The sequence below is a fragment of the Passer domesticus genome, chromosome 3, assembly GCF_036417665.1.
Source record: "Passer domesticus isolate bPasDom1 chromosome 3, bPasDom1.hap1, whole genome shotgun sequence".
Lineage (NCBI taxonomy): Eukaryota > Metazoa > Chordata > Aves > Passeriformes > Passeridae > Passer > Passer domesticus.
The window spans coordinates 98,128,359-98,148,779 of NC_087476.1; the positions used below are offsets into that span (position 1 = coordinate 98,128,359).

At 34.7% G+C, this 20,421-nt stretch overlaps 1 protein-coding gene across 5 annotated transcripts in view; it reads left to right on the forward strand.

Annotated features, from left to right (window-relative positions):
* The window catches only part of BTBD9 (BTB domain containing 9), a 108,728-nt gene that overhangs the window by 48,235 nt on the left and 40,072 nt on the right, over positions 1 to 20,421 (forward strand). The gene's annotated exons all lie outside the window — the stretch shown is intronic.

A 20,421-nucleotide genomic window follows, 5' to 3' on the forward strand; every position in this document is an offset into this window, starting at 1 on the left:
GCAAGAGCTTATTATTACTTCACAGGGAAACAGCAAGCTACTGGCAGGAAAAAAAAAAAGTTTGTATTAAAAATAGAGAATGAACTATTAGCAGAATAAGGTAAGCATGTAACTGTTCTAGTTGAATGTACAGTGAAGAGATTTCCTATAAAAGAAAGTATGATCCCAGGCTGAAAATAAGCATAGAACAGTGTCTTGACTTTCATTTTAGTGTTCTTCTTCATAATGACATAAGAAATAGATCGCATAAATTCCTCAATGAGATACAGCTATTTTCAGTCTTTGAAATTCTACTACTGAACTTCATTAACGGTCAATTTGAAATGAATGAACATGAATCCTTGAAGTTAGAATGCTGTTACTGCAGCTTTACAGTTTGAAGAGCCTTTTATCAAAGCAAAGATAATACATTTAACAATCTGCAGACTTTATTTCTTGCAGTGAAATAAAGTATACAAGTACAGAGAAAGAGGCAGACATCAGTTTTGCTTTGGGAGTTTGAATGTACCTTTACCTTAGCTAAAGATTACAGATGGGAAAATGAGAGGAGCAGTAGTAGTATTAGCTAGTTGTTAGTAACCAGTAGTTAGTGCCTGGGTTTTAATCCTCTTTTGCTGCAGAGTTCAGCAGAGACATCTCCAAGATGTGTGTAGTAAGAGCTGCTCAGAGGTACAGAGTGGGTTATCAGCAACTTCTCAGCCCCAGTGCAGACTCATCTTCTTTTCTGCAAACCTTCCTGGAAGCCTCTGCCCTCTACTTTTGCCGATGATCAGGATGATGAGCATTGTCCACTCCTGCTGTGAAGTCTCTTTTCTTTTTTTTTGTTTGTAATCTGAGTACTGGTGTTGTGCTTGTTCCAGTATAATAAGCTTGGGTGGGAAATGCTTCAGCAGCCCTGCAGAACATAGCCTGGAAGTGGTTTGAACAGTCTGTGGGTTTAAGTTAAATTTGCATGGAAGTACTGCTCTACCCACACTGAAATTTCTTCTGGTCACAATTCCACTATTGCAGTGCTAAGACTGACAATTTCTGAAATAATATTTTACAATCATGTTATGGTTTTTTGGTTTCTTTTAAGATTTGTATATCACATGGAGAAAATTTGAATGTAAAATGACTGAGCTTTAAATAGGATGAGCTGGTAATTAATCTCTCTTGTGGAATAGTGCTTATTCTTCTGTTACCTGATTACAGTCATCAAAGGATACTATAATAGGTTTGAAAATTAAGCTTACTGAAGCACTCAACTTTTTTTTGATTTCTAATTTGTGTGTTATTGGATTTTATCTCACCACTTGCTATTTCTGAGGCTATTCTTGTCAGAAAACGCGTCTAAAAGAGCAAACATAGCATTTTTTTGCTTTATCCTTGAATATTAAATAAACCTGTTAGGTAGCTGCCCCAGAGGGATTTTAAGTGTATCTCTAATCAGAGTATAAATTTTTGGGGGTACGAAGGTAAGGATTTGTCTCACAGGTTTCTGACTTTTATTCTTTTTCCCAGCTATTACTGCATTAAATAGTACAAAGATACCAATGTAAAACATGCTGATATGTTACCAACACCTTAGGCTGATGTTACTGAAGTGTAAAAAACATTGTGAAACATTTTTAAACAATCAGCCGCTTCTGTGAAGTGGGAATGCAGCTCTCAGGGTTTTGTTGCAAAGCACATAAGACATTGTTATTGACACAGCTGATTTTCTCTCTGCTCCCTTACATTGAGTCTCCAGGTTTTGAAACAGTGGTAAAATTAACATGCAGGTATTTGCATGGAACAAACAAATGCAATAGGTTCTTCCTCCCTGGTCTCCATTTAGCCATATTATAAAAGTTATTTCAAATAAAAACTCCACATCATTTTACCTCAATATTACTTTTTCCATACAGAAGAACAAGACAGAACTAACTCTCTTCCTTGGGTTTGTTGTGCCTTCCAGCAACCAATTTACATTTAGAAAAAGCTACTATTTTTAAAATAGTTCTCTTATTTTTATTTTTAAATTATTTTAACCTCTATATATGATACGATAAGACTTTGAAATACAGTCTTCTGTAGCACTTAGGTTTAGGTAGAAAACAACAGATAATTCTTATGAATACTTAGCAGATACCAGCAGATCAGCTGTCACTCTTCTAGTGATTTCAGGCAGTAAATTAAAAAAAAATAAGGTGAACTTGTTTTTCAGAGCTGTGTCCTATCATGATGTGTATTGAACAGTAGTTTCTGTGCCTTTCCAGTAATATAAGAACTCAACTGCAGAGGTTTTCTTCTTGAGTGGGATCTTCTCAAGAAGTCAGAAAGCTGTTGGGAATAGCTGTATTCCCTCCCTCCATCCATCCACTGCAGGAGGGAAAAGGAGAATTAAGGTGTCAATATTTTTTTTCTGTAAAGGCTTACTGCAGAGTATGGCAGTTTCACTTTAGGTCTTTTCTCTTCTTCTGCCTTCCAGTGGAGGTCTCTGAGAAGCCCTCACAGGTGTATTGTTAGGGATACCATTGCATCTGATTAAATTTGTGTATAGCACTCTTGACAGTATGGATTACATTTTGTCTTAACATTAACGCTGAATATTTTACTTAATTTAAGCTGTTTCCAGATTACTCATCATGTTTACTTCTTTCTCTATATGTTCTTGGTTTGTGCTCCATAGAGATTATTATTTAGTAAGATGTAATTTTTCTCTTCTGAGTTTTTTTACTTTTTCACTAGAGATGATTTCGTGATGTGCCAAGTTAATTCCAAAATTATTTATTTATTTCACTACAAGGCTGTAAAGAGCAATAGTGATGTTAGAGAAGGGTCAGTACTTATTCTTAATAAAACCAGGAAATATAAACAATAAGGTAAATCCTAAATATCAGCTGTTGTCCTTGAAAATTTACAGTATGTAATCTTCCAATTTCTTGACAGTAATGCTTGCAATTAACAATTAGTAATTGTAGAACCAGGGAGAAAGTTGTTCTGCTGATGCCTGAAACTTGTATTTGAATTCCCTTTTATTTCTCTACAGAAATACGGAACTTGCTTTTTACTCCCCAGAAAACAGCTTTTGAACTAGTAGTTGTAGCTTATACCTATTAGCTTGGAAGACTTATTGATTTTAGGAATTCATGGAAAATGTGTAATGAGTACCAAACTTATTTGTTTCCCATCCTTAAAAGAAACAAAAAGAGGGAGCTGAGGAGCTGTGTAATACAGCACAATTTCAGTTTCCAGAAAAATATTGGAGCAAGTAATTGAACCAAATTGTTTGTAGGCACTCAGAGATAAAGGAATTACTGTCAGCTAAACTGGATTTGTCAAAAACAGATAGTCAATTTAGTTTCCTTCTGAGGCAGAAAACTGGGCATGGATAAGAAATAAATCAGTGTATGTTATATTTTGTCGTAAGTAAAGCTTTTGACAGTAAAAGGGTATTTCCTTATCCAAGCAAGAGGAACATGTTCTACAGGAAAATGCTGTAAAATGAATATAAAATTTGACTAGCACCTGTTGTAATCATAGTTAAATAGAAATGGAAAATGGAATGATAATGTGAAGTGGGTTTTTTCTGGGCTTGTCCACACAACTCCATATATTAGGAATGTATTTTTCTTAAATTTGCCGATAGCATGAAACTATGAGAGAAGATGAAGTTACACAAAAGGACAAAATGAGAGTTAATAGGATCTTGACAAAGTGCAGACAGTCTAAAATAAATAGAATGCAGTTTCCTAAAAACAAGGGAAAAACTCTTCCCTGTGTAGGGAAATATGATTTAGAGAATGAGGGTAAGGACCAAATGGCTGAATAGTGCTTCAGCCCCAGAAAGTTCTGCAGTGCCAAACTGGATATAGGGCTGCAGTATCACCTGCTAGTGAAAAAAATATTATTTTAATATACAGACAGGAGTATAACTTGTAATATGAATCAGTGTCATTCACTCAGTTCAGTCATATCTGAACTGCTAATTCTGGATATTTGAGGGGGTTATCATTTTATCATTAGAAAAAGAAAATTCCACTTCAAAAAGTGTGTGAAGAATCCAGAAAGGAACACCAAGAACCAGCATAGTCTGACCTACGAGAAAAGATGGACAAACTTGTGACTGACTGGTTTAGAGAAGAGAGGTGTGAAGGGAGGTATGAAAAACCTCTCAAAAGGTTTAAAACTCATAGAAAACTTGGAAAATGGCCAAAGAATTTGAGAACCTTTGATTTAGCTGATTTTTTAAATACAGCTTTTTCTGCAGTTATATAAAATGTTTAATTATTTTTTTCCAGCAGCATAGTAACAAATCTGCTGGAATGTATTTTTACCATTGGAAGATAATTTTTGACTTATACAGTGTTAAAATTGTTGCTGAACATGCTCATGCTTCTCTTCTGATGTATGAATGACTACGTGTTGCTGAATAGTCACAGCAAGGCTCATCATCCAATTTCTGTCAGAGTCAATTGCCTACTCATAAATGGGCAATTGTGTGTGATTCGATGACAAAGGATAACCCAGCCAGACTTGGGGAACTCAAATCATCGTGCAGAGCTCAGGTAGAATCCAAACAGCTAAACTTAGGTCATGTGAATAGCCCTTCACATAGTCTGCTCTATTGGTAAATTGATTTGCTTCACAAGAGACTGTTCCTGCATAGCAATATCTTTTCAAAAATAATGGCCTTTAAGTGATACGCAGGACATCTGGTTCAAAGGCTTTAAAAGGGATGGGATGGTAAAAAAGGAGGTGGAAAACAGCAGCAGAACGTAAGCTGATTCTGTATATCATCATAGCAGATGAAACATTCAGCAAAAGAGTGGGTTAATTTATTTGTGCTTGGAAATTCCATTTTACTGTATAGTTAAGAATTGTTATAGTAGTCTGAGATGAATATGATATAACAGGTAAAACTTTTTCCCAGCTGAAATTAGTTTCTAATATGACTGGTCACATGTCATGTTTCTATTACTAAGAACACAGGTAAAACACCTGATCTTTTCTTTATTATTTTCTGTGGATTCAGTCAATTAGTTTCTGTGGATTTGTTAAAAATCATAACCTTAACCTTTTCTTTTCATTTGTTAGACAGGAGACATAAGTGGGAGAGAAGTGGTTTTTACACTGATTTGCAAATAAAAGGATTACACCTATATTTCTGCAGCCTCTTAAATTTTTTTTTTGTATTCACTGTGCCATAAAGTGACATTCCAGTTTGATGTTTCTCTTTTCTGGTCCTCTTAGTAGAAGTAATGCATTATCTTTCATTGTAATTTTCTTTTTCCTAATCAAAATGGTGCCACTCCTCTCTATTTCTTCATGCAATCTGTTGTCTACTGCCTCTTCCTTTTCTTCATTTCTTGTTCTCTTTTTGAGGCGTTTTGTTGGTATGTTGGTTGTTCTTTTTCAGGCATCTTATTCCCTGCTTATATGTTCATTCATAGTATCTCTGTCATTTTTTTTTCTCCTGAAATCAACTTGATAGCAATATTTCAAACTGATAGTAAAGTGAAATTATGAATCTGTGTTAATGAACAAAGTGCAAGGACAAGGCATATTGTGCAGAGTTTACAATCAGAGAAAGAAAATAAACAAACATGAATAGCTGACTAGAATAAGACCTAATCAGTACAGATTACTCTTAAAGATGATTCTTCTTGGAAAGTTATCTGAACAGTTAGTAATTTTGAGAGGCCAGGTAAAGGAGGTCTTTTGCAATTGTATGGGCAAATTAGGTATGGAGCTTGACCATAAAGGGACTGTTAAGAAAAAGTGATGTGAAATGGTTGGAAATACAAGCAGTGTTCAAATATCTTAAAAAGTGGAGGTAAAAATGATATGTTAAGCTTTAGGATTAACATTCACTGGCATTTTTAAATTGTTCAACTAAACACCATGTAAGTACAGAAGAAAATGAGCTTTAAGCAGGGAGTGGGGCCGTCTGCAGTCTTTCTCCCAGCTGTGATCTTTCTCTTCATCAAAGTTCTTCACACTAAAGAGCACTTAAAATTAGGTACACCACAAATTCTTGTCTTGGGCAAATAGATAACAGATTTTATTATGGATTCAAGGTTTAGACTGGAACTATATAGGAGTGTAGCAATTCAATTTTCCTTTCTCATGGGTGGAAGTTTAAAAACTGTATGAGCTTTAAAGGCTCTAAAGATAGATACCTCAAATATTCTTTCCTTGAAAGACCTGTTAAAACCATTGCATGTCAGAAGTGATGAATAGTTTTTGTGGGTTCTGGGCAGGTTCCTGATCGATTGGTTGCTAGTTAATGAGGGAGAAGAAGAGCAAGTGCTGAAGTCCAGCTGACTGTGCGAGAGCACACCTGCCTTTTCTCTTTACCTCATTTTCTCTGTAATGAAGGAGCCAATTGGTTTAGAACAATCAATGCTGACCTGTTAGGATCAGGCAATGTTCTGGCACTGCCAAGGCAATTAAATTCAGCAGAGCAAGGATTAAAGGAAAAAATAAGAAAGGGCTTGAAACTTTGAATTGAGTAAGAGCTACATTGATATTTTAAGTTAGGCAAAAAAACCCAATCCAATATAGTTAAAAATAATTAAATCGTTCATGTTCTCTTTTGTGTGAGATTGGGCATGCCAACACCATTGTCATTTGTCCTTTAAATTCTGTTTCTGTCGCTGGGAATTTCTGCACGATGTAGTGTATGTATCTGGAGGAGGCAGTTTACTTCAAAATTTCTTACTGATAGTTGAAAATTTCCCCCATTGTTCTTCATTGTATTCTGCACTCTTGAACTTATAGGCTATGTATGCTCATAAAATGATTCATTCCAATTGAGGTGGGTAAAAATAAAGCTCAAATTCTTAGTAAATTATTTTAGTTCTTGTCAAGTATTAATTTTAGAAAATTTGTCATATATTTTAAGATTGTGTTATTAATTTAAATCTTTTGTTGCCTTGTATAGATACCATTAAAAGTAAATTATTTGTTGGCTCTATGAGTTTTGGTCTTATCAAAAGAAATAGATTTGGCCAGTTGGAATTAACTTATATAAAATGCTAGTTTCCTGCGCCATACTGTAATTTACAGATTCATTGACTGTGTATATTAACTGGCAATATTACTGATGTTAAATAAAATGTCAGGATTTCCCTCTGCACTTCTTTCCTGTTTGGAAGATGCTAAAGCATCGTTTTAGAAGGTTCATCCATTCTGAGTCCAGAATAACATGTTTAACATTTCTGTTAAAAAAAGTAAAATAAACCAGCCAAAACCATTCAGACAAACCTAAAATGTTGTAAAAAAATTAAGTATAATATCAAAATGTAGTTTATCTTTTCATCTGATGATCTCAATTTTACTTGATTGACCTATGTTTCAGGGCAGAGAGGGGTAACCATCACCTCTTTCAACTTCAGAAACATCAGAGATCATGAATATATATAAAGTTCCTTTAATCATCAACTGCATGTTGTCATTTGAACTGTCACCACATGAGCATCCTTTGGTTCATGTTTGCCCTTGAGCAAATGAGGTACACAATCCTATTATTTCAAGGTTTTAAAGCATTTTTATTGGATCTTTGTAAGGGAGTATTTTGTTAAATCAACTTCTTAATTTGAAATCTGAAGCTTCTGAGCTAATAGGTCATGTCCATTCTATTTGTTAACTGTGGCTTCGTGCTGACTTATTTTTAGGCATGTTTATACATACATACATATATATATATATGTGTGTGTGTGTGTACATACATCTGTATATACATATAAATGGATATGAAGTTAAAATGATCATGTGTGCTGTTACGGGTAGGAGTGGAAGATTTTATGAGGCTACTTTCTGTTGTGCTACTTTTTGGAAACAGTTTTTCCCCCTGCAGTAGTCTCCACCAGTTAGTTTTCAAATACAATTGTAGAAACTCTTTTTCTTTATGTTTGAATATGTTGACCATAGAGCAAATGTTCTACTTTAAGGCAAAATATCAAATGTAGGGACTTCAGAGGTCACTGTTAGATTGGTACATTTCTGCCCATAGTGTGGGGAGTGTGCTAAGAGTAGCTAGTGCTAATGACTTCTGTCCTGAATGTATCCTTTCTTAGGATATATCATCATCTGATACAGAAAGGTTTTGAGATGGTTTTGGCTTTTTTTTGCTAATTGCATACTCATAAGACATGGGACAGATGTAATGTTAATTTTCACACTGAACTTATTGTAGAGGAAGTGCACTGGATGTGAGCCTGTATCAGTTACCAATAAAGTGAGTTCAGTGTACAATGGAGAATATTAATGTTCAACAGGTCTGGAACAGGCAGTTTTAAAAGTAGAAGAGCCAAAGAGTATTCATCCCTTGATAGTGAGGAAAATCAGTCTTGGCTTATCCTGATCTAGAGCAAAGCTTAGCTGTGATTGTGGTGAACACACTAACAATAATGTTACAAATACAGAAGAAAATTAGTAGGAGAATATTTCAAGTAACCTATCTGTTTTAAAAGGGAAGGGATATGTTAGCCACATATGAACTCACTCTCAAAAATGAGTGGTTTATACTTTAGGTTTTGTGCCAAAACAAGAGTGCTTTTTCCAGACCAGTAGGTTCACTAGTCTGGTCTCTAGTCCAGACCTTTCATTAAACTACAGGTCTGAAATACTTCTTTCTGGAAAGGGACATCATGGCATAAAACATAAGTAATACCTCTAAAAATGTATTTTTGATGATGGTTTAATATTTCAAAAGTCATGAAGGTTTAACTTTGAGTTCTAATTTAAATGAGTCTTATCTTTAGTATTTATGAGAATGTGAGTGATTCCTAGGCTGTCTTTGGTGTAGAGTAGGCAGGTTCATAGACTTCACCAGTGCAAAGCAGACATGGTACATACCAGTTGTAGTAAGGTGCACCTACGCTGCTGTTCATTTGCAGTGCACTAAAGCAGACTTCTGAATTTTATTTATTCATTCTTGATGTCCTTTTCAGTTTATATATGTGCAATATTATCACTTTGAAACAGAGGTGGAAAGCCAAAGCTGTAGGTGCAGAACTAAAAGTGTATATACAGGGTTTACTTTTTAGAATACTGACATTCTGCAGTAATAGTGAATTATTGATAAGAAAAATGAGCTTTGAATTTTTGCTATTTAATATTGACAGTGCATGCCTAGCAAGATATTTGCAAAATGACACTGTTTTTCCAAATAATTTTTTGTTTTTGTCTTTCACAAAACATGGTGAATATTTTGAAGTCTAAAACTAAGTATATTAAGAGATGTCACAGTAAAATCAGATCTCACTTGTGTGGGGAAAGATTCTGTTACTTTTTACTATGAGGTTAAAGGAAAGTAAGTTCCTTTAAAAATATGTGTTGAAATGAGATATGTATAGAATAATGTGGAGCTGCCTATTTATTAATTTCCACTGCATTTTCTCATCTTTTTCTCTTTTTTTGGTCAGTCTTCCTGCTGTTTCTGTTATTTCCCTAGTTTTGTGGATTGTTTGGTTGATTGTGGTGGGAGGTTTTGTAATTGTTTTGTTTTTTCTTTTTGTTTAAATACCTCTCCTAAAACAAAGATAGATGTCAAGTCTTGTAGATTAGTTGATCTTCTCTTAAGCATTACACTGCAATTTGTTAGATGCTGGTTGCTCAAATTGCGTGTCGTGTGTAGTTATACATCTTTATATAGGATCTAGTTGTAATGTTTTCACCAAATAGTTCATGTACGGACTTGATATTTATATATAGAATAGAATCAGACATCGGGCAAATAATTTTAGTATTCCAGGTATAGAAAATCATTAGAGCTGAAATTTGTTCATGTCCAGTCACTGTATTTCTAGTTTACTTACTTATTTGTGGGAAATTAGCAAATACACTAGAATCCCTGAGTGTAAGAGAGAGCTTCAAATGCAGTTTGATAACACAGAAATCCTATTTCTATGGTACATGTGTATAGCAAAATGAAGGCATGATCCTAACATGAGTTAAACATCCATGTTTTAACTTTAATCTGGCTACCATGGATAATAATAGGTGAGTTGTAGGGATGCAGCTTTCAGCTACTGAGATTCTGAGGGTTATTTGTAAGACTTGCATGTTTTTAATCCATAATGTAAGGTGTAAAAGCAATGGTACTGTAGCATAAAACTTACCATTACTTTGTTTCCTTATGCTTTGGTTACTTTTGCTAAGTATCTGTTATCCTTGACTCCTTTCCCTGAAATCAGCCTATAAACCACTCTTTTCGCAGCATTTTGATTTTACTGGGCTCTTTTCCCTGAATTGATGTTTTGAATCTGAAAATTGAAGTATTTACAGTCAACTGTGTATATATAGGGAGAAACAATCACCAGTCTTCTCTGAGCTAATACTATAATGTAATGTAAAGAAAATTATCAGAAAGTTTGAGTTTAGTTTAGGATTGATGCAGTTGAGTCATCAGAGGTTGTAGGACATCAAGAAAGCTCTCAGATGAGATATGTAAAAAATGGTTAGGGTATACATCAAAAGATACATATTACATAGATCAATACTACAATTACCTGCTAAATATATGGGCAGTAGGGTATTTAAATGTCATTTTATGATGAAAAGTACACAGGTTAATTATTGATTTCCACTAAAATCTGGAGGCTGTATTCTAAGTATATCAAGATTCATTTTGAATATATCAAGTACACTGGATTTCAGGATGCATGACCTAGTAGGGAGATGGAGTGTCAAGTGAAGGAAAGATTGCATGAACAGAGAGGTGGAGAGTAAAAGATCTGTACATTAAGTGTGAAAAATTGACTTTCAGCATAGGTAAAGAAGGTCAGAGAGGCCAGGTAAGGAAGGTCAGATGGGGGAACCTTAGTTCTGAAGTTCAAAGGATCTACTCTGTGAAGGACAGAAAGAAGTCACAGCCTTGTATTCTCTGTAAATTCTAGTTAATGAAAAATAGCAATAAATAATATTGATTGCCTCCATTTCTGAATGGATATTTATGTCATTATACTGAGAATAATAATAATAATATTGAGGGAACGGTACTATTAGACTGATAATAGCCACCTAACTGACATTAGTTACAACTAGGAATAAAGCAGTGAAGTATGACAAAGAGCTGCCTCCTGAAACATGTTTTCACTGCATTCATATATAAGAATAAAATGCATTAACTTATCTTTTAGTTACATATCAAAATAATGCAGTACTGAGTTCAAATTATCAGCTTAATAAAGTGAAGTAGATGTTTTAAAAGGTAATGCAAGACGTTCAGGAAAATTGAATTGATGTGCTAATGAAGTTTATGTCCATAGAACTGAGATTCATATAACTCTGTGGTAGATTCATTTAAAAGATACTCTTCCACAGAGCACCTCTGTCACTTCTGAGGTAAGAATAGTGTTATTTAAAGGAAAAAATCTGCTTCAAGAAGATACAATACAACCTAATGCCTTTCAGCGGCCGTTTTTCCAGTGTAATGTTGTAATGATCTAATTGGAATTCGAACAGGAGAGAGTTGTGTGTGCTCACAGCCACTTTGGGAAGGCCACATACAAGGTAATAACAATGAAGAGCTGTCAAATATCCTGAGGGTAGCTGTGATGAAACAAGCACATGAATAGACCAGCTTAGCTGATACCAACACAAATGTATAACTGCAGGTTTCTGATGGACTCTACAACTGTTAGAGCTAATATCCTGAATCACTAATTTCATTCTCACTACCTTACCTAATGTGCAGTATAGGGAAATATCTTTTACTTAGTTTTCTTTTTTTTGTCTTCTCCTATATTTTTTCTGACTTTTTAGTTCAAGTACAATGGTTTATTTCTTCATTGAGGAGTTGCATTCTGAATGCTAGCTGAGTGAGTTCAGCAACAGTCAAAAGTAGAAGTCAAAGAAAACAAGTTCCCATCAAACCAAATGTTGGAAACTGTCAGTGCTAGAGATGTGCTGTATAAGCAGAATTCTTCTTCCAGCTGCTATTGAGGTGAAAACAGAAGTGTGACATAGGTTTATAAGGTGGTGTCAAGGATATTGTGGTAAGCATTTAGATGGATCAGAGCACTTAAAAAATTTCCTTCACATTTTCTTTACATATATATATGTATGCATGAATTTCTGAGCTACATTTGAGTGGTTTTGAACATAGTTCAGAATTTAACAGTAGAGGAAAAAGATACCAAGATTTATCTGATTTGGGGTCTAATAGAGTACCTTTCTGAGTAATGAAAATATTTCAGAAACAGCTTTAAGCTCAGAAAAGAGGTACTACATGTCATCTGGATTGAAAAAGGCAGAGGTTTATGAAAAAGAAATAAGTTTGTTACATTAGAGGATGCTAGGTAGATCATTAAATTATTTAAGAATCCTTTATTTTGTCGTAACTTGGCTCTAAGCCTATTGATTTGCAACTTCCAGCATTTTCAGTGCAGTTCTTATACTCAGGGAGTTTGTTACTTTCTGAAACATTTGAAACTGCTCTTTGGCAGTTTTTAATATATAGATAGCCAAATGGATGATGGCTTAATGCATTCTGTCTTTTAAGTAGGCATCGAGATAAAGCTCTGTTTCATTCTCAGATAAGAGATTCTTTGTTCATAGTGAAGGAAGTTATTACTCTGGTGGTTTTTTCCATGGCTGTAAAGCTTACTTGACTACAGAACTGTTTGAAATTTTTGTGCACAGGCAAGTACTGACTTTTTCGTGTCCTTTCAAAGCTCTGTAGAATCTGTTATTAAGTATTTGGAAGGCATTACTAAGGCAGATTTTTTTGTTGTTACTGATACAAATATGCATTTTTGTTGTCTTAAACACAGGCTCATTACCTGTGCAGCATCAATTCACACACTGAGGTGGAGTAATTCCATTTTTTATTCTAGTCTGCTCCAAGTAGGTATCTGGGTGTTAATGCATAAAATACTGGCTCCCTGACCATCAAAACTTTATGCTATTTATACATTTCAACAAACAAATGCATCAGCATTCATTTGTTAGCAATTACATAATGTTTGTATTAATTAGTAGCCAAACCCCTATTTGTTCTATTCCTCACTTCCCACATTAATTATTCTGTAAGTAGTGTTCTTCCTTCCATTTGAGTATGGAGTTCATTCTGAGGAGGTGGTCAGTGCATCAGTGGTTGCAATCTCCCACTGGATTATTGTCACCCAGAAGTAACCTGTGTGCAGCTCAGTCAGTGTTAGGGGAATTTTGGGCTGGTGAGAACTTCACTTTTTATTACATTCTAAAAGAAATAAAATTTGGAAGAAAAGCCTTACTTGATTTTTCTGGTTGCCATTTCTTTTCCATTGCACCCAAAGTTATTTCAAGATTTATGAAATCAGATTTAAAACAGTTTCATATCTTTAGATGCTTAAAAACAGAAAGAGAACTTCTTGAGTGGTTATTGTTCCTTGGCTATGGAGCCAGTTGAAGAGATCTGAATTCAGTAGGTCAGTCAATATATTTCTGTTTTCTGCTGGTATGCTCGCAAGTTATAGTGGTGTATTTCATAAATATGTCAAACATAAGTTATTTTTTTGCAGGAGAACAAGAACTACATTTTAACAAAATAATAACATTTTCTTGGGGCTGTCTCACTCAGTGTACCACTCCAGGCTGATGGTAGTGTTTCAGTGAATAAATATCCATTGTAATCAATTTAATTGGTGCAATACTGTAGAGTGCTGTTCTGAATTAAACAGTTCTTACTGCTTATTAAGTCAGCAAGAGAAATGTGGCAAATGTTGTGTGATGCATGTGGCATTACTCTACAATTAAAACAAATAACAAAAAAGAGGCAGAAAAAAAGAGAAGCAGTGAGAACAAGAAATCATTACAGTAGTTGTCTGTCTTCACCATAATTCAATTATTCTCACATGAACTTGAGTTTCTGGATATTTTATTATTTGTTAATATATTGGAAGTCACTACCCTTCCCTTTTGGCATCTCATTGCTGATGAGCTGTGTAGGAGTGTTTGTACAGGTTAATACAGACCACCTACTTGTAATCCAAATTTATGATCTTCTTTCACCATGTCATCAATTATTTCCAGTAAAACACAATTTGATTTTAAAAGAACTAGATGTATGAAGCTAAAGAGATTGAATCTGCTGCACTGTCTGTGTTTGATGAATAGGCCCATAAATAATATTTCTTTTGTCCTTTATTTTATACCTCAGTTCAGGCCTGCAGTAGCTAAGAGCTGGGTCTTCAATATTCTGGAAAGTATAAGCAAGGAAGTTTAGAGACCTGATTAACTGAGGTAGCAGTGGTATATATGTGTAGGAGATGACACTGCTAGTGGATATCATGTGGGATTTTTTTCATAAAAGACAGAACTCGGTGAATTTAGAAATAATTGGTTGATGCCTTCACTGTTCTGTCTCACATCAGACATTGGTTTCACAAACACTCTTTCATAATATTTGATATGTATTTCATGTGAATTTTAGTCTGCATTAATAATTTCTAAAATCCATCTAAAGAATGATCATAGTTTAAGTTTGACTAAGCCATGTGTTATCAGGAGCAGAACAGGTGTTGCACACTTTATGTTAGGAAGGAGCATCAGAGCACTCAGAACTGACATTCCACTGCATTGGGTGGGACATTACTTGTGATTTTTTATTTTTAGTGGTTTTGTTCCTAAAAACATTGCTTCTAATGTTGAACAACTGAAGTTGATGTTTCTTGTGATATGGTTCCTCTTGGCTGGTGTTTGTAAATCTTTAAATCACTGGTAGTGCACAGGGGTTTAATAATTTTATATCTTTAGTTAAATAACTAAATTTTGTTCAGTTAACAAAGGCATTCTTGTTCCAAATCCAGACCACATTTGAGTAGTAAGATTACATGCTATATCACAAATGTTTAAAATGTATGAGACATACTTAATGAATTACCTCATATTTCAGCATTCCAAAACCAAGTAGCAAATTTGAAATTGAGCCAGCAATACTTTTCATCAATTTTCTAACCACCTGCAAGTACAAGGAGTTGTATCTGTAGGTACAAGTTTTCAAATCATAGAAATATTGATGAAAAATACATAATCATTTTTATGTTTCCAATACTTAGCTGATTTCATTTGAGTATTGTTTAGTAGTTTTCCAGTATAATTTTAACATCATGAATGGTAAGGTTTCTTGTATATATCCTTGATGTATTTTTCTGTATGTAAGATGTTACACTGTTTGGATAGGAGTTGTGGTTGTGGTTTATTTAGTTTATTTGTTTGCTGCTCAGTTTGTTAGGGTTTTTTTTTACCTTATAACATTTAATTCTTCGTGCGTATTTATGACCCCCTATTGAGAACCCTAGAGGTCATCTCTTATTCTCTTATACCTGTGGGCTCAAATACCAGGAGTTACTGTGTTTCTGATTAGTAAAGATTCATCTAAACAAAACTTACATTAAAATGATTCTTTCAATAATTGCCTCCTTTTTTAAAAATAATTTTCAGACTTTTTTTTTAATCCACCCTTCTTTACCTATGTCTGTCAGATTTTTGTGTTGCCTGAGCTAAGTACAAATTTTTGTATATATTTTCATTACAGTTTTATAGGACAAATTTCAAAATTCCTTGCTTTTTTAAGCACAAGTCAAAACTACAGTTACTTCTTTGTTGAGCTACCTGAATGCAGATTGAAATAAATGTATCTTTCTTTTCCTTCCTTCCGTCCTTCCATCCTCCCTCACTTGTTTCTAATACTTTTCAGGTATTTCTTTGTCATATTGTTTATAGTCTGATTCTAGCCTAGATCTAGACAGCACTTACTGAAGTGTCAGTGGAGCAAGAAATAAGTATTGCATGGTAAATTCACAGACTGGTGGAGCATGAGAAGCTTGGGAAAATGGCAGACATTCTCAGATTTCATGGAGCAGCACTTTCCTGTATTTTCTTTTTTTATTCAATATCTTTAAAAATGTGGAAGCTACAATGTATCTATATAATGAAGCGAAATTGATGCTAAGTCATAAAACCTCATGAGGATGTAGTGTGTGTCAAAGAAAATTAGTTCTATTGAAGATGAGGTTCTCTTTGGAAAGAATCTGGCTTCATGTCACATCAGCCTGGAAGGTGTGCAGAGGCCAGCTCATGTCTGTTCTCTGAATCCCCCTGTCCACTTTGTTTTAGAACTAGACTTTCTAAAGAACAATACCTTCTTCTTTATTTAAAAACTACTTTTTTTTCTATACAGTTAAATTTATTAGAGACCCATTTTATGTGTTCAGTAGAGATGGCATAAAGATAAGTGAGGGTGATATTTAAGTTGTGCTTGGATGCAAAGTCAAATCAGGAATATGGTTTAAATGTAGATTTCATGACATCCAAATCTTAATATAGTCTCATTTTTTATTTTGTGTTCTTATAGTGGAAGTCCGTTATGAGAACAGGTGTAATTGCAGATTTCTGCTCATATCCAGATGGGTTCTAGGAAACTGAGCTGTTTTGGGTTGAGGTCTGACCCAGAATAAAAGCAGGTGAACCTCGTTCAGATTTGAGAACTTCATTGGAACTAGAAATGCATACAGTGTGAAGAGGAGGTTAAAGCCAGTTTACCTGAAATTGGTTCTTTTTCTGTTTTAAAGAAATAAAAATTGGAAATCATTAGAAAAGAACGAAGCATTTGTAAACTTATTATTCTTACAGATTATTATGTATGGAATACACAACATATTATCACATTGTGCAAGTTTTACTTATCTTCCAAAGTACATCAGTGTTAATTTGGTTATATCCTTTGAGAAACACTGGTTGATGTGTTGACATACTGCTTACATGTGGTACACAAGCAGTTACATGTCCCGTTTAAATGTTGTATACCAATATTTTTAGTCACTTGAATGCCCCTGCATAAAATACCTGCATACATATTCTGGCACATTACAAAAGGAAATGTGCTGTGTTTTCAAACTGCTTCACTGTCAGTTGTATTTCCAAGGTGAAAATGTTTGTTACTGTTCAGGCTTTGTAGGTGTTGGATATACTTTTTCCACTGGAGTTCAATGATTTTGTCTTGTGTAAGTGTTTTATTTAATTTGTCACAGTTATTTTCAATATTTGCAGCAGGGATTTCCTTTGGTATAAAAGAGACTTTATTAGACTTTCCTGTCTAGGTGCAGGAAAACTTGTCTTCTGTCAAAAGACAGATATGCTTTTCTTGTTTGTTCTAGCTTAATTATTTATATTATGTATTTATTTATGTCCACTGTTCTCCCACATGATTTAATGCTGGCAATAGATTTTTCTTCCTTGTTTTTTCTATCTTCCTGCCACAGGTATGTTGATTCAGCTGTGTGAGTCTGAAGGATTATTCGTTTTAGGGAGTTGTCAATAAATGGAGTTTAGACAGTGTTGAATAGCACTGTTTCCTTTTCCACTGAAAAACAAACACAATGTCTTCTAATGCCCTTGTGTCTTGTGCTGTGCCTCACGCATCTTTTGTGGCAGTGATTGGAATGTGAATGTCAGTGGTTCTAAGCAGTTAGAGGAGGTATAAAGTATGTAGTAGTTCTGGCACTGGTGTCTCATACCAAATGCTCCACAAAGGAAAATGAAATGCCAATTTCATAAGAGCACATTTTTTACATATTAGATTTAGTTCTTCAAGTTTGCTGTTGCTATTCTAGGTTGCTTTGATAGTAGCTGAAGAGTGGATATCAGTGCAAAATATCTGTCAATTTCCATTCCTTCCCCTGATTTAGTCTTCTGTCTCAATATTCTTAAGGGATTGGAATTTGTGCTTAATATATTTTAGTTTGCCTGTATCTTACTGCTGTTATTATAATGAAGGATTAAATGACTCCTAGAGTATGCATATTTTCATGCTTTGACACGTATTTCCTAAGCACTGTTGTGATGATGTAGGTAGCTGAGCTTTGGTATTTGTGGTCCTCTCCAGTATCCACAGCAGAATCAGTGGTGTGATCTGCAGAGGCTGTTACCAATTATGTGTGTCAACTTTACAAGTGTAAAGAGCAGAAGTAAAACATAATTTAGTTGTTCAGATATGTTCTCACATCAGAGTACAAATATGGTAATTTCATATGAAGGAGAAGAATTGCTCTGGGAAAAATGGAGGATGAATGAGAGATGTTGCCATGTAGGTGCCTAATTAATCAATCCAGGTAGTCCATTCAAATTTTAGTCGTTTAAAATTCTACCAAGATCCAGTAGAACATGCTGTTTCCCTACACTCAAAACAATTTTCTTGGTAGTGGGGAAAAAAACCCACCAACCAGATTTTTCTGACATTCCTGTTGTGAGGATTTTAAGGTCATGTGTAGCTTGACTCTGTGTGGCTAGAGAAGTCTGATAATATATAAGTCTAGAGCACTTATACATTATCAGTGTCCATCATTCTCAAAAAGGGCCAGGGGCAAAATTTTCATGTTGCATTCCTGTTTACCTGCTAGGGAAGTTCATTTAAACCCCACAAATTGATCAAGGTTTTTTCTTTAAAGAATGGTTCAGGGGTTTTTTTTCTGTCTTCCAGTCTTACCAGTTGAGTCTAAAGCCCATCAACAGTGGAGCTAGTCCAGGCACTGGACTGTGATTCTTGTACTCTGCAGTCACACGAAGATTCATAGATAACTTTGTGTCATATGAACCTGCTTTGTTGCTGACAGGGATTTGAACAACTTCCAATTGCTCTGAACAAACAATCAAGAAGTTTGCTCTAATGATACAATTTTATAACACAAAAAATCTAAGTAAATTAGCTTTTAAAGCTAATTATGAAGCAGTTTCTTGTGTTCCTATTAATCTTGTTACTTTGTTTATTCTCTAAGCTCTTTAATGCGAGGAAGCGTAACTGAAGGATGTCAAAGTACATCTCCATTAGTAACACTCTGGTGGTTTGCCTGTGCATTTTGTCCAAGCAGCACAGCTCAATCAATATCTTCTTTGCCTGGGAGAGTCAAGGGAGTGTCTATGGCAAGCCAGGCTCCATGTGCACTTCAAAATATTCCAAAATTATTCCTGTGTTTAATTGAATTCTGTGCTTCTGAGGCTGGAGGGAACGAGATCAGTTACCATTGTCCGGTTTTGGACATTCTCTGTGTGTTCAGGGTTCGGACTGTGGTCGTGAGTTCATAAAAAGAAAGTCAGCTGGTTTACACGGGCAGGTCTGGGGAAACACCTCCTGTTTGCCTGCCTGTCTGCCAAGATTCCTGCGATGCTCTTCACAGGCGCTTGGCACAGCTACAGCGTAAGGGCTAAGTTCTGCTTTACTCTTAAAACACAGGTTCATCTTCTTTATGAATGATAAATATTTTCTCCACTCTTGCAACTTTATTTCTTCTACATAGAATGACTTTCAGGACATTTACTACTGTGATAGTTGATTGATCTGTGAGTTAATATTAATTAGGCAATAGCATACAATTGTTTGTTCCATGTTATGATTATTAAAATAATTTCTAAATGAAATTTGGAGATTGAGCATTAGCACACTAAATAGCTGTGGTGGTTGTTTTATTGTTTAAAAAGAAAATCTCAGAAAACATACTGTGTGTCTTCTCAACTTGATCTGATGGAGAACACAAGCCAAAATTATGCTGTTGGTGAATGGCCATTATGTTAGAAATACAATTATACCATGTAAATGAGAGACAGACCAAGGACATTGCTTAAGACTCATACATTCTGATAGTTGATAATTGAAATCAGTTAAATTCATGCAAAGCTTTCTATGAGTGTGGGTAACCCATCTTGTGAAGTAATTGGTATTTGGTTTAGGTAGTTTTCTGGTTGCTTGTTCAGAACTTCTTGAGAGGTGTACAACAGTCCTTTTGAGATTTTTCAAAATTTATAGTAAGAACTGTTGGATCTTTTCAGAAAATGCAGAATCAGACTGAATCAAGGTTAGTGGTTGTTTATGGAAGGTGAAGCCTCCAGGATAATGCGGAAGGTGAATAGGTCACAATGTTTGAGAGCAGCTCTATTTGATTTGCAATTGGAATGTGGAAATGTGAGCTATACCACCAGGAATGAAACCCAGAATACCTTTGTTTCATAATATTTGAATGAGCGTTTTTTTCATTATTAATAAAAGATACACCAACAGAGAGTGATATCTTGTACATCCAGTGTTAGAATTAGAAACAGTCTTAATAAAATGGAATTGATTTTTGGCTTTGGAAGAAAAGCCTGACTCTTTTTTTGGGCTTGTCCTGGCTGTATGAAGTCTTTTGCAGTGCTGAAAATTTGTTGGTAAAAGGATGATTATTACTGTTGTTCTTGTTATTATTATTACTATTATTAGTAGTAGTAGTTTTTAAAACCTCCATGGACACATATTTACGCTAACAGATCATTTCTGAAACAGAAGGTCCCTAATTTTGCTTTTCTTGGCAAATTAATTCAGAAACATTTTTAACAGATTCCACATCTCTTTAAAGATTTTTTTTTCTTCTTAAATATGCTGGACTAGATGCAAACCTGCTATGAAATTGATATTCTTGTTTACTCCTTTTTCTTTTT